Source organism: Aythya fuligula, chromosome 4 (genome assembly GCF_009819795.1).
Source record: "Aythya fuligula isolate bAytFul2 chromosome 4, bAytFul2.pri, whole genome shotgun sequence".
NCBI classification, from domain to species: Eukaryota; Metazoa; Chordata; class Aves; order Anseriformes; family Anatidae; genus Aythya; species Aythya fuligula.
Window position 1 is genome coordinate 46,702,758 of NC_045562.1, and position 12,755 is coordinate 46,715,512.

The following is a 12,755-nucleotide window of genomic DNA, read 5'->3' on the forward strand; positions in this document are numbered from 1 at the left end:
TTTTGTATTACTAACCCAACTGTTCAGTTAAATACAGAAGTCCTTGGTACAAAGGAAGGTGACTTTCACAAAGCTGGGGCATGGGGAACTTAGCGGAGACAGCTTTGATTAAGAAGCACCTGTAATGGTTCCACAGTTGAATTCAAGGGACACTGAACTGAGAAAGGCAGGTGCTTGAACAAGCAGCTGTGGGTTAAGCCCTGTACCTGAAGTATGGCCACAAAGATGTCTTCCCTCCAAAGCAACTTTCTGGCACTGAAGTATTTCAAAGCAGGCACCTGCACCAGCAAGTTGTCTCACACTTCAGCTGAGAATATTTCCTTGAATGCTATGTGGGGCTTGCAGGCCACACGCCTTGTAAGCACGGCCCCATACGCAGAAATGTCAGAAAGGAGATGAACCGTACGGCTGGGTAGTGCCTGGCTGTACTCCCCTCCTGTGTTGCAGGGATGCTGGAGGCAATTCCCAGTGCACACGTGTGGGGCCTGCATAGTGGCAGGCTGTGCAACCAGGCAGAATCTGCTGCTGGACCACAGAAGAGTGGGAAATGGCACTGGGCAAGTGGAGCTGGGAGCTGCCTGGCTGTCTCTGGCTTATGGACAAAGTTTCCTGGAGCAACAAACAAGCTGTTCTCTCAAATAGGGGTTAAGGAAGTAGCAAAAGCAGAGTTGAACTGGACTGCCTGCTGTTGTAGAATTACTTTTAGCAGTTCATTTCTATCATTTTAAAAATAGCATTTAGCTAGAGATGGCAAATTGCTTATGTGGAGTTCTGTTGAGGCTGTGGCAAGACATCCTTCCTCTCCCCTGGTTTCTAAGTAATTGCTTTGGTTTCTTTTGGCAGAGTTGGCAAACCATAACAGTACCGGTGAGTTTTCTTATCTGAAGTGTGGCATGCGTGAGCTCTGTAATTGGCTTGCTGCGATGCAGGATGTGCACATCTTCTTGGTAGCAGCTCTCTTAGAAGAGAAACTGGAGTCTGGACCTGGGAGAATTGTGGAGCCTGCCAGCTGGCTGCTTCTCTGTTAGATGCATTTCATTATATTCCACTTCCAGTGCGTTTTTTCTAGGGAAGTGACACCACCTGCTGCCAGCCTGAGACGCTGCCTCTTTCTCTTCCTGGTTGCTACAGCCACCTGCCAGGAGTCCGTGCTGATAGCGTGCTACAGAAGGCTCAAGCAGGGAAATTCAGACAAAGCATCACAGTCTCTGTTTTCTCTCATCTGTTTCCACATCGTGGTGGCAAGGTTGTGCACCGCATACAGATTTAAATCAACTAGCTGACTGCTTTCCATGAAATCCTAACTGGGTTTGGAACTGGATAGATGAAAAGCCAGTATTCACCTTGTCTGCTGCTGCTCTAGTGTTTTGTAGAATGTCATAAGATCACCAGCAAATATGAGATGAATCTGTCTTAAGCCCTCCTGCAGAGACAGAAAATCATGCCAAACCACAAAGCGTGATGCTGTGGAAACCTTCATGACCTCTTATTACAGCTGTGGCAGTAGAAAGAACAGTACCAGCATGCTTGCCTTTCTCACCGCCGTAACAGGTATTTCATCTCTGTGATAGGCTGTCAGATTTATGGGCTTTATAGAGCAGACTATTGGATAGAGCTCCTTTACGACCTTTAGCCTCAGCTTCCCATGGTAATGATCACAGTACCAGCAACTGAACTAATACAGAGGCATAAGGTCAGAAACAGACACAAACAGGCAGTGAAGAGGCTCCCTGCAATGACGGTTTTCAGACAATTTGAGAACAGAAATACCCAAGCTGAAGAGGAAGTTGCCATACAGAAATGACAGCTTGAAAAGATTGGTCTTGCAGCTTGGCCAATATGTGAGAAATGAAAAACCACCTGCATCAGCAGCAACTGCTGGAAAGCTGCTCTGCGTGGCAATGGCAAAAGTGCAGCCTGTTTTTACTTTACTTCCATCTTCCTTGATTTATACTAGACAGAGTCATTCATTACTGTGTGCTTGACACTACATAGTCCCATTCTATCTTCCATTTTAAAACTCGTAGGTCTCTTTATAAGGACCACCATCTCTTTTTGTTATGTGAAAAGGTATCAGGACAATCCTAAAACTTTTCTTGAAGTCTTGTTTCTAATTGCTTCCACCAGGACTGGTAAAATCTGTGACTGGAGCTTATCAGCACGAAGGTGGTAATATGCGAAGTGATACTCAAATTTAATTTTAGTCGGTTTTATTGGAAAAGAATCCAGGTTTTAGGTGGCTCGCTGATAAAACACAACTAGAAAAATGGGATTGGATGAAATTTTACTATTTCCACTGCTCCAGTGTTGCATCATATTTCCTTAATGCTGTACAGCTGCTGAGGGGCTGTTAACATTTTATAACATGCTTTTACCTTGCAGGCAGCCACAGTCTGTATTTGGCAGAATCAGCCTTGGATAACTTTTAAGCACATTTTGCCTAGACCACAGCATTTGGTAAGATAGGGATCAGCAACTGCCTGAAGAGACATGTTTAAATAAGCATTTGTTTATTCTGATACGTAATGAGAAAGCAGCTAGTGTTGCAATTTTACACTTAAAGAGCTTTGCAAAATGAATGACAGTAAACAGGAGAAATGTGATAGTACCACTAAATGACTTTCAGCTATGTCCTCCACAGATTTTCAGCAACTGGGCCATGTAGCCCTTAGAAGTGTTAAACTGCCCTGAGAAAAAAACAACCACAGTTGCAAGGTAGAAACAGTCATCTGGTAGTAACTTCTATCTGATACTGGAAGAATTCTTACAAAAAATCACTCTGACACCATTAGCCCATGTTCACCCCTTCCTTGTTTTTTTGACCAAATTCCTGGTGTGTGGAGCTTGAGATGTTTGTCCATTACAATTCAACTGTTCAATTCTTTTAATTCCTTTTAATTCTTTTTTTTTTTTTTTTTTTTTTTTTTTTTTGGTTGGGGGGTGATTGACGGTGGTGGTAGGCTAATAGATTATTTTAATTAGTTCAATGGAACTCACAGCTCTACAGTGAAAAAATCATGCTCCAAAGAAATAAAAACCTGTCAGACTGACTTCTTGGAGGTTTTTCATCTCTCTCTCTCTTTTTTTTTAAACCAGATTTACTAAAGGACTGCAGTTTGAAGTAAGTTTTCTAGAGTTAACTGCTTGTCGGAAACTGAAGGCTGGTGGCCCCTGTTACAACTTGACATGGGATGGTTTAAGCAGATCCCGTCAAAAAGCAGAGCTGTAACTCTAGCTGATGCTCTTAGGTTCAGATGAAGGCCTTGTTTCTGAAGTTCTTTAAGATATCCAACCGCAGTGCACTGTGCTTTTTTAATGAGTTCAGGTCCAGGGCTGTTTTAGATTACCCTGAAAAGATTCTCTTTTCAGCTACAGGAAGCCACTCTCATGAAAGCAGGCAAGAAGTGTTTGCCCCAGGTCACCTGAATTTAGCATAATGGTTTTAGCAAAGCCAACTTCCTTATGAAAGTCTGAGCCTGATGGAGAGTTCCATGGGAGAATGTATGCACATCACACGAAGGCTGTGTACGGGTATAGATGCCTTTATATGTAAAACTTCCAAAGGATTTCTGGTGTGGCAGTCCAGCTGACTGATCACGTGCAATCACTTCAGACTCTTGAAGGAGGAAGGGGACTTGGAAGATGCCAAAGGATAATTTATCACTCTGGCACATTAGTCAGTTCCTGGAAGGTCTACAGATACTGCAGCAGCTGTGCATACTTTGTTTTCCTCAAGAGCTGGATCAGTCTGTCACTGATTACCCCAAGCAGTGTGCCAAAGCTAGAAACCTGCACCATCCTATCCTGCACTATTAACCTCTGTCAGGAACACAAAAAGGAGTGAGGTTTAGGACACACAAGGCTATAGCAAGTAATGGCCATAGCACAGCTCCCAGGAAAGTTTTTGACTGGTCATCCATGAAAGCTCCCCTACCCTTATGTTTATTGAATAGTTCAGGTTAGTACCACTAACAGAAGTGGGTAGCAGGGTAGCTGTATCCTTGATTGACAACAATAGCATTTGAGCCCTTCTGAAGGGATGAGTTTTATCCAGAGGGTGTTTTGTACTTGGAGGCATTTTTTATTCTCCTATGTGCACAGCACAAATGATGTCATCTGCCAGAGGTTTGCTCAATATCAGGTCTGTATGCCTTATTTATGGTGGCGCTACTGTGTCTGAACCATGGCACGATCGAGGCTGTCTTTGAGAGAACAAGGAAAACAAGATGTGCTGCAGACTTAAGACCAGACGTCCTGTCACTTTTCCAGTGAAGGTGGAGAAGAAACCCATTGAGTTCCATGGGGACATACCCACTCTGAGTTCAGGCGTACTCAGGGTAAACCATAATCTCGAGTAATTGTTTCAGTTTGCAGTCTCATTAAAGGCTTCCTTAAATTGATGTGGTGTTGTACATCTTCTGAAGTAACACTCAAGAGCTTATAGACTTCACGCTGCGGGTTTGGAATTCTTCAAAAGTTAACTAAAACACAGAAGTGATGGCAGAACAATGTCACTGCATTTACCAGCTTCATCTCAGAAGTCAACGTGACACAAGAAGATCTGCAGAAATAATCTCAATGAAAATCTCACAAACTAGTCTCAATTAAATGGCATACTCAGTGTCAGTTGAACTGTGCTCAGAAAAGCATACAGCACAAAAGTATGGTGAGTTTGCTCTCACCTGTACCGAACTTCTGTAGAGAACCTTTCAGAGGGAAAAGGAGAAAGAAGGCTGTTGCTGCATCCCATCCTCTGTTCCCCAGCTCCAAAGTTTTTGCTGGTCTACCTCAAACCAGTCTCCAACTTCTGTTTCTCTTCTGCAGGCTGACTGTAATGAACATAGGAACTTCTGTAGGTGTGCACAGGTATTGCTTCTATAGTAGCAGCTGTTCAAGCTTTGCATTTTTTCGTCTTGGTATTAAGCATTATAAAATGCAGAATTCACCTGCATTTTGGAGTTTGTTGAGGTCTAAAATGTGAAGAACAAGATGAACAATGTGACATTTTTCTGTATCATGAGAATTTTCCCATTCCATGACTATGAACATCGTGTCAATAACTGTATTATGAAAGATGCAATTTTACATGTGAAGCAAATATTTGAATTAATTCCAGTGGAATAATGAGAAACCATTGTTTTGGTACTAATACATCACGTGGTCAGGAAACAGAAGAGCTACCCTTGCCTCATCCCAATCATTTCTGTGAGAAAGCCTTCAGGGTCCCTATTACTTCTTCAAATGTGGACTTGGAAAAGGTCCTCCTGCAGGAAAAGCTAAGGGAAGCTGACTGCAGCATCTGGAGGCAGCTGCCAACATAGCACAACAAGCAGCATCACAATTACATTTTGAGAAGGTCCTGAGATGCACCGCACTTATTATCCATGTCAGCTCAAAATTCCCAAGCCTAAGCTTGAATTTTCATGTGCGTAACACCAATACTTTGTTTTTCTTGGGGAAAGGGCAGTGTAATGGCAGCTCTCCTCCCAGGAACTTTAAAATGTTAGTTAGTACCATTCAGTATGCAAACTTGGAAATTACGTGGGTCTTAATAGGTATCGGAGCCCTTGGAGTTAACAGCACTGCCACGCTTATTTTGAGGAAGCACTAATGTGAGCTCGGATTTATTTTTTAGAATTTATCTGACTCTTTTCTAGCAATAAAGAAAAAAAATCCTCTGGTCCTATACTCTTACTGTATTTTGAAGATGCTCAAAGATCAAATTTTGTTATGTAAGGTCTGTTTCCAAAGAGAAGTGTTTGTATCACATGGCAAAATTTCTTCCTGCTCAGGCACCATTTCATTTTACTGTATTCGTGCATCTTTCTCTGCGAAATGTTCATCCACTTTTAAACTTTCACCTCTTCTGCCCTGCCATGTGGACAAAAAGAATGCTTTGCATGAGTAAAGCAGCCACTAGAAATGCAGCTGGTTGTTTTCAACAGGTACAAGTACCTGTAGCCAGCACAAAAAGGATCAGTAGGATGAGCATGGGAACAAGCATGCAAGGCTGGATGTCCCCAGTTCCCCTGATTTCAAGTTTCTGCCTGGCTTTAGGAAAAGCTTTTTGATTTTTGTTGAAACTGAGGCAAAAATGAACTTCAATCAACACAGCAAAGTTAATCATTCCCTAAACCATTTTATCCACCCTTGGGCCTTTCTGATTGAACTACGATGACATCGTAGTTGTTGTAATGCATTTTTGTAGGAAAATATTTGTATTATCACATGCATCAGCAGGGGTTGTACCAAAATATCCCCCTGAGGGGCAGGAGGTATTTGTTTTTTTACAAGCTTTAGATTTTTTTTTTTTTGAATCCTCATCCTGTTCTAAATATGGGAGAATGACATTCACTTCTCTTTTTTAAGGCTTCTCTCAGACTGCTATTTTCTGCTTTATACTGAAGGAAAACTGTTTTGCTTTGGTCCTGACTTAGAGGGGAAAGATCACTGTAGAAGGCTGGGGCTGTGAAAATTGAAATAAATCTGAGTCTTATTTAGCATAAAAGAAGACTGCATGTAGCTGGCTTACAAGACTTCAGAGAACTAAAAGTGAACAATTAATAAATAATAATTGATAGTTGATAGGAAGGTTTCACACCAGATGTACCTTAGCAGATCACTGACCTGCAGGGAGATCAGCAGGGGAGGGTGAGTGAATTCCTGAAAGCGAGCTCAGTTGGGTGTCAGGGTGGAAAGGAAGAGCATTTTGGTTCAGCGGTAGTCAGTGAATGCAGGCTGGGGCTGTGTGGACCTAGCAACCAAAGGCTGCAAGAAAAAAGTTTCTCCACTGTTTTGTCAAGCTCACACGCTTCTTGTACAGAGAGGAAAGCAGAGTAAAACACCTTGCTAGACGGAAATCATGTGGGTGATTATCTGTGGAAAAATTTGCAGTGGAAAGCATGTGAGCTGATGCAGATGGCACGCAGGATCAACTACCCAAACAGAAGTGACGTCTGCTTTTGGCTGTATGCAGGTTTGGGGCAGCCTCCAGTGGTCGTCCTAGGCAGGGTATTTTGAAGGAAGAGTGAGCTGCTTCTCTGCACCACCGCTGGGGAGGCTGCTCTTAAGGCTGTGCGGAGCTACGCACTTAGAGACAGGAAAAGCCAATGTTCATTTTTGGTCAGATCTGCGGGTGAAGCTTGCTTGAAAGCTAAAGCCACAAGTTTCCGTGCCTGTGCCTAGCACACTGTGAGTGTGGCTTGCCAGGGTAATTACAGAGTAATTACCTCAATAAAAGGTATCAGTGAGAAACAGATCCTTAAAAAGAATAACCATGATGCCAAGATTACATTATTTTAGATACTCTGTCTTTCCCTGCAGAGTTCCCCCAGGAACGTAGGGCGACTGAGGCACTGCAATGATTGTGCTCCGTGGTAGCGTAAGGGTAATTGAAATTTGCTGTTCCCTCCTCCATTATTCAGTATAGCAACATACAGAAATTGAGCTTGTAACATATATATTTGCAGAATGATTTTTATATTGCATTAACAAGATGTGACACTAATGCTAATTCTTCATTAGAGGAAACATGACAAGTCGGGTGATTTAATATGCATTTAGCACTGAAAGACTTGTAGCACATGCAGGGGGACTTTTATTGCTGTTTGACTGCTTTGGAAATTGAAATGCTCTGCTTAGCTGCAGGGGAGGTGCCGACAGCAGCGCTGCTTTGCCCACCTAGGCCTCAAATGTCTTCTGTGGTCCCAGTGCAGAGACCATTTCTTTGTGGACAGGCATTTCATCTTCATGGCCTTTTTTATTTCAGGTTTCTCTCTGCAGAAATCGCATTGGGAAGGGGAGAGAGAGTTGTTGCTATCTAATAAATGGCAATCTGATCTTAATTGATTTAAAAAAAACACAAACAACTTAAAGAGCAACATCAATATGAAGTGCCAACAACATTTGAACATTTGTTTTAAAAACAGGATACTCCAACTGAGCAAGGGAGAACTTGAACAGCTGGGGTGAAAAGGAGCTAAGAGAGCCCAGAAATTACTACTTGTGCCACAAAAGGCTAAACCTTTAGCAGAGAAGCCGTATCAGAGATGCTAAAATAAAGACCCCAGACACGTCAAGCCAGCAGCTCTCAGTTACAGGCACCACAAGTCTCTCAGGTGAGCCTGTGCCAAGAAGCAGCAGGTGGAGTTGGTTCAAAAGATGTTTTTCATTTGCTCACAGTTTGCTTCTGGCCTGCAGGAAAGAAGTGGCTTCCTCCCTCCTTCTCTCATGCATCTTTCTGTCCCATGCACTGTGAATGGACAGCAGTTGTCACCGGGGCTTTGCTGCAAAGCAACGTTAGTGAACAACTAAGGAGGAAAAACAGCCACTTGCTGACATACATACTTGGAAAGAAAAAAAAAAGGAGAGAAATCCATATGTCCCACCTTATCTCATTTTCTCTTCAGTGTTCAGACAATTGAAACAGAAAACCAGAGAGAGCCTCAGGGGTGGGGAAGCAAATCCCAGACAGGCTATGAGCTCAGTCTTTCAGGAATGCTGACTTAGTTTCTGGATTTAACAACCCAGCAAACACGTGTTCTCTCATTTCTGCCCTCCTGTCAGCTCCGCTCCTCTGCGTGGGCTGATATCGGGGCAGAGCTGCGACAGGAGGCTCAGTGTGTTCCTGCGGGGTCCTCCCACTGCCGCTACCCTCAGCTGCTGGCAGAGCACCCGCCCGTCTCGGGCTTCGGACGCTTCCTTCAGACAAGGCTTTGCTGGTGCTGCAGAAGTGCAGCAAGTAGCACCCAGAGCTTGCAGAGATGCCTTGGTGGAGAAAAGGAGTTTCAAAGAGCAGAACGTGCCAGTGCCAGTGTGTTTCCTGCCACATGATGGGGGTAGAGAAACTCAGGGAGGCTGTAGGGAACAGGATATACAGCCTGTGGTCCTTCACCCTCCACTTTGGCTGCTTGCTGGCTCTAAGGCTGGGGCCAGGGGGTACTCGCAGCCGATCAGCAGCACCACCTGCAGAAAGGCTTGGCAGCAGGAGGTAAGGGGGTGGCTGATAAAAGCCAGGAGCCAGCTGTGCACTCCTCAGGCACACGCACTGCCCCCTGCTGCCGGGTGCCTCGGAGCTGCTCATGGGTTGTACAACATCGCGTTTGGGCAATGGCTGGACATCAGGGGACCGCGCTTTGTTATGAGGCCAGCCAGGCAGGGGGACAGCTTGCCTGGGGAGCTTGTGCATTCTCCATCCTTGTGGGTTTTGTAAACCTTTCTAGATCTGATATGTCGGCCTCAGAGGTGCCCAAAGCTACCAAGTACCTCAGTTGGCCCCAGTCCCCAGTGTATGCCTTGGTGGCTCGGTCCCAGTGTGTGTTTTTTGGTGCTTTTTGCAGTACCAGATGCCTGTTCTTGGGTCTCTTTGTCTTCCCTGAGCATCTCCTTAGCAGCAAGATCCTTACAAGGCCTGTGTCAGGCTCCTCCTGATGGTGATCCCAAGTCCCCCGGGCCATGTGGCTTTCACCCACACAGAGAGACCACACAGTGCCTGCATCACCGTCTGAGGCCAGCTCTGGCAGCAGAAGCTGAGCTCTCCCACAGGGCAGTGACCCTGCTGCGTACCCAGCCCCATCTCAGCCAGTTTTAGCTTCTAAGGCTCAGAGGAAGGTCCGCTGCTGTGGGGAAGGGGTGGGGCATGGGGGAAAGGAGGAAGCTGGAGGCAAGACAGGTGTCTCCAGGGAGCTGCGTTCATCATGAAGAGGGTGAGTCTGTGGAGGGCATCAGACTGGTACAGATCAGATCAGGTCAGAAAGGCAGATGTGCCCTCTGCAGGCACAAGGGACTCACTGCAAACCACTGGGGTGACATTTAGGGCTGGATCTAGAGAAGTTATTTGGGGAATGGTCATTGCTCATCACCTGCATGATTGTGTCTGAGCTCTGCTGGAGGACAAGGAAAGACTGCCCAGAACGCCTTGCTGTTTTGTTCATTCAGCTGCCAGAAGCCCTCAGCGTTATCAACACGCAGCTGCTGTTTGCGCAGCACAATGCCCTCTGAAGCTTCCTCCTGGAGGCTGCGCCGTGTCCTCCTGCAGCAGGCCAGCACCAGGCCGAGACACGAGGTGACATTTTCCCCGATAGCTACCCTACAAGGACAGGTGAGCAGCAGGTAGGAGCAGGTAGGAGCAGAACCAGGTTGTGTTTGCTCACAGCAGTGAGCCAGCACTTCAGCTTCACTGGCCCCGAGGGAACACATTGGTCTGGTTGGATTTACTTCCTTTTTTCTCATGGGGAAGCCTGGACTCTCCATGAAAATCTGCCTCCCAACTGCCAGGTGTCTTGTCAGTCACCTGAGAGAAGTGATGGGGAGCAAACACAAATAGGGGCAGTTGTGGGGCTGCTTTCACCCAGCTAAAACCGACAGGTTGGTGGCCTTGGGTGTGCTGAGGGGAAGGCTGTTTACTCCTCTAGCCTTGATTTATTCTGGTGGGGGTTTGCTTGTTTGCTTTATTCCTTTATTTAAATATTGCTTTATTTATTATTATTGTCTGAGGGTTGCTCTGGATGCTGTTCCCATTTCCACAGTTCTGTCTTTTTGGGGGCAGCATGTCTGTGGCCCCACCCCAGCTGTGATGGGGAGGTTACCCGGCTAATTGTTGTATTGTCACTGTTAATTCCAGCGGCCGTACTGGCCTGGACCCCCCACTCACTGCCCACCTCCAGCAGCCGTGCAGGGCCAAGCAGGGCTCACTGCGGGCTGCGGGAGCTCCCGGGGCTCTGGGCAGGAGGTGAGTGGGAACTCCTGTCCCCTCCCCAGGGGTGCTGGCAGCGGGGCGCCCACTGGGCAGTGGAGGAGTGAAGCCTGTGGGGCTGCAGCCCCGGGGCTCCCTGCCTCGGCAGAGCAGTGCGCGGTGACACGGGCACAGCCTTTCCCCAGGGGCTGCCCACCAGTCTCACAGCCTGACACCGCGCATGGGGCTGCAGGTGAGGTGCCTGCCCCCACTGCTTGCTGAACGTCACAGCTAGGGGCTGGGAACAGCAGCCCCAGCCAGTGGGTTTGGGCTTGCAAAGAGACTGGGCGCTGTGTTTTCAGAGTGAAAAACGGAGGCTGAAGTCCCATGGGGTTGTGGCTCCAAAAAGAAATTAAGTCCTTCGTTTTCAGAACTTGAAAAGGGAGACTAATTACTACAGTTTTGGACCCCATAAGCCAGCTCTTTGGGCCCCACAAATGACGTATTTTGGATGTTTGGGGGATTCACAAAGAGGCTGTCAGTTTTTTAGGAAGCTCACTAGATTAAACCTTGCTTTTTCAGCAGTTGAAAATGGGGACTTAAATCCTGTGGTTTTGGGGCTTCCCCTCCCGCCCCCTGCCCCCACCAAAAAAAAAAAAAAAAAAAGTTAAAGCCTTCATCTTCAGAGCTTACAACTGGAGACTAACGGCTGTGCTTCTGGGAGCTGCAAACAAGCTCAGGTGGCTGGCTGGGAGGCTCAGAAACAGTCAGGCTTTTCTGAAGCACACAAAAAAGTCTTTGAAAATGGAGACAAGTCCTGTGGGTTTGGGGCTCAGAAAAATAACAAGTCAGATATTTTTCATGCTTGAGAATGGAGGTCTAGTACTGCATTTTTGGGACTCTGATATGGAGGCTAAGTGCTACATTTTGGGGACCAAAACTGGAAACTAAACGCCATGTTTTCACAGCTTGAAAGCAAGGACTGGTGCTGTGCTTTGGGGTCCCAAAAAGGAGCTCCGTGTTTCTGAAGCCTGGACAAAGACCCAGTGCTGCATCTCCAGCAACTGAAAATGGAGGCTCAGTCCCATGTTGGTGGGCCTCAGGAAGCAGCTCCACACCCCGTTTTGGGGACCAGGCCACAGTGACCAGGTCAGCGGCAGAGGGATTGAGCCCGCGGGCAGGCCAATACTGGGCCCCTTGCTGTCTGTTACAAGCCTACCTTGTAGAGCAAAACGAAGGTCTGACTGCTGGCTGCTGAGGTCTGGAAGCATGGAGGGGATCGCCCTTCTTTGGAGATCTCTGGCGCTAGCAGGTTTTGTAGTGGCTGAGGCTGCTCCTCAGGACAATTTTCATTGACTCAGGCATGGGCAGTTGTCTTGTGCAGTTTCTCGTTTCTCAAACCACTATTTCAACTCACGCAACCGTGTAACTTTCAAAAAAGTAAATGCTGGAATTTGCCAAGCCACCAAACACAAAGAGAAGATCAGGGATTACCTTGCAGCATGCGAATCGGTTCCTCAGCATCATGAAGCAGCGACACGGCAGATGAGAGCAAGCACCTCCAGCTTTGTTTCTTTGATGCACAGTTCACGCCCCTCTCGCTGCCATCACTGCATCCCTCGAGCCGGACACTGCAGCACCCTCAGCCCTGCGGGGCACCAAGGGCACGCACCTGGGATGTGCCCGAGAGGAGCCAGGGTCATCCTCCTCCCCGGGCCACGCACCCCCAGCTCAAAGGGATCGACCTGCACCGAGGGCCCGGCCACCTGGGACATGAAGCTACCGTGTAGAGCAATCCTGCCTTGCAGCTCCTTTCAGCAGGAGCAACCCACGCCAGCACCCCCAGAAAGCAGCAGGGGACAGGATGTGACTTCTCAGTGCCACCGGAGGGGCTTCCAGTCCTTGCATCTCTTCAAACAAAATGTCCCAAGGGAATTTGTGCAGCCACAGCAAACCAGAGCTTATTGACTCTGCTCAAGTCAGACACTTCAACTCGAGCATGTGATGCTGCACCAGGACAGCTTCCCAGGCATCTGACAAGCCAGCAACAGTTTTTTCCTAAAGTATTTTCTGTATAGCAAGG